Raw genomic sequence first — 3,024 nt, forward strand, 5'->3', positions numbered from 1 at the left:
ATTATTACATTAATTCACAGAAATGAAACAATAATGATATGTTATTTGTTAAAATTCTAATGCTTCTCAATTTTACAATTCATGAAATATATTATTAAACTTAGTTGCCCTTTCTTTTCTATAGGTACTGAAATTAAAATTATATATTAAACATTCAATATTAAGAAATCAATAATAAGTAACCTATTTTTAAAATGATATACTATTATACTGTGATTTGAAGTATGGTTCTAACAAGTTATGAGGTAAAAAAAATTACTAGAATTATTAGTAATATTTTTTAGCTTACCAGCTTCTTATTTGTTTACTAATTTTGTCATTTTTTATTCTTGTTCCAAGTCATCTCTTCACCTTAATTTTTTAATTTTCAATTTTATCTCTATTGCTTTACTGATTGTGCATTTTGTTTTCCCTTTTTAGTGACTGACATCAGGCTGAAAATCTGTATGCTAGTTTATTACTTCTTATGTTAAAGTCAAATTACTGTTCTCCACAGCTGTTTTACTCTTCTTTGTATAGTATAGTATATCTCCCACTCACATCTCTGTATTGCTGCTTGCTATCATGTATTTTATGTTTTTTATTTAAATTTTATTGTCAAGATAATATACAGAGGGGTTATATTTACATAAGTAAGATAATGAATTCATTTCTTTTATAACTTGTTATCCCTTACCTCATTTTTCTCACTCTTCCATCCCAATGCCCCCCCAAGACTATTTCCAACATATTGTCTTGTGAGTATCACTGGTTCATAGGTTCCCCCTTTTGTCCTTTGTCTCACCATTTGACTTTTTCCCTTTCCCTTAACTAGTTCAGATCAACATATTTACAATACCCAGGGAATCAAAATCAAATACAGTTACTACAGAGGATAAACCATAAGTGTGGAAAACACAAAAGGATAAAAAGAAATCACGTAGTACATTTAGAACAACAACAAGATAGAACATATCTTGGAGATCATTTTCCTTGGAATCACATTACACCTTCATATGTACAAAGCTATTGAGCTATTCTTCTTATCTACTATGATTATCCTTGATGTACACAATAATGCTCCCCTATTACACAGTAATTCCACTTTTTGGCATTTACCTAAGTGACCACAAACAAGGTCACACTAAAGCTACCAGAACAATTATGTTTATCACAGTATTATTTATCATAGCTAGGATATGGAATCAACCCAGATGCACCTCAGTAGATAAATGGTTCAAGAGAATGTCACACACACACACATACACACACATACACACACACAAGGAATACTAAGCTTCCATCAGAAAGAATGATACCACCTCATTTGTAATGATATGGAAGATCTTGGGGAAAAATCATATTAAGTGAAGTAACCCAGACTTAAAGAAACATAGGTCCCATTGTTTCCCTTATTTGTAATTATTAGTTTACATCTAGGATAATCTCATGTATTTTAATTTGACATTTTGTTCTATGTTGAGCATACAACATTATTGCTACATTTTTTGTTATTATTTCTACAATCAGGCAGGTATATTTAAAGAATTACGTTCATGACATCCATTACAGAAGGAAGAACATCTAAAAGAGCAGCACCTACTAGGAAGAACAACTCCTACTCATTTAGCTTCATTCCTATGTAAGGCCCGTTTTGTCCTTTGTATCCTCATGTTGTACATTAAAATACTTGGTCATCCTGTATATTTACTATCTTCTACATTGTGACCTAAATGCCCCACCAATTCCAGTTTGCTTTACTTTTAAATAAATTTCTCTCTTAATGATTGAGGTTGGTGTATGTGTGTGTGTGTGTGTGTGTATGTGTGTGTGTGTGTGTGTGTGTGTGTGTGTGTGTATAGCTTTACAACTATCAGAAGACAACATTTTTCTTCATTTAGAATACATCTTTCAGGTCATTGTAAGTTATGCCTAATTGGAGAAATCTCTTGTTATTTTAAAGATGAAACAGAAAAATATATTTGTGCATGCACCACAGTTGCTTTATTAGTCTGTCGTTGAATACTTAACTTCTATTTATTATCTGGGCGGCTGTTGTGAACAATGTGAATAACAAACATCTACAGATATACTTACAAGTAACCCAGAGAGAAATAATCAAATGATTGGTGTGTCAGATGATATTTCAACTTTGCATTTCTTTAGAAAACTGCAAAGTACTTTCTACAATGAGAATACTAACCTGTATTTTGACCAAGAGTGTAGAAAATTTCCTTTTCTCACACTCTCACCAACATTATTACATTTTGAATTTTTTAAGGGCAGAATTTTACTATGTGCAGAACCACAGACTGGCCTTAGACTCAAATCCTCTTACTCCAAACTGCTAAATGCTTGGAATTACAAGCCTTTTCCACCACACCTGGTTCCTTTGATTTTTCTGATAAGAGTTATAATAGTTATGAATTAGTGTCACAGTAACTTTCAATTGCAATTCTCTAATGACTTCTGTTCACAAAGCATTAACCCAGCATAGAAGTGGTATTAAACACTACTTTGTAAACACACTGACGCTTTTCAGGGCTTTTTGGAAAACATTTCTATTCAGAAATTTTGTTGATTTGTATACGTTTCTTGTTAATCTCATCTTTAATCTCTCTGTATAAAATCAATACTTAATTCAATATATTAGAAAGGAAAAAATTAAGCAACTCTTAACATTTTTCAATTTTCAGTAATATTATATTGTTTAAATCATTTTCTGTTTTCACTTAAGACTATATAAATAAATTTAGTTAGACCTTTTACAAGGCTATATGTATTTTATTTATTTTTCTTTCATGGCTTTTTCCAAAGCCTGTGTGTATAATATTTCTAGGTTTCTTTCAGTCTCATGTAGTTCAGATTTCAAACTGAAGTATAAATGGAAAGAAGCAAAAAAAAAAAATAGAGTTCCTCTCATCTGATGATGCCTCTACAAGAATGAGGAATGAGTTCAATCTTCTAAGTACCTTTGATTGGCTATCAAAAAGAGAATTCATTCCTTTAGGTATTCCCTATTTTTGCAATTTAACTTAAATGATG

Source organism: Dipodomys spectabilis, unplaced genomic scaffold (genome assembly GCF_019054845.1).
Source record: "Dipodomys spectabilis isolate Male_0828 unplaced genomic scaffold, ASM1905484v1 ptg000072l, whole genome shotgun sequence".
In the NCBI taxonomy this organism is placed as follows: domain Eukaryota; kingdom Metazoa; phylum Chordata; class Mammalia; order Rodentia; family Heteromyidae; genus Dipodomys; species Dipodomys spectabilis.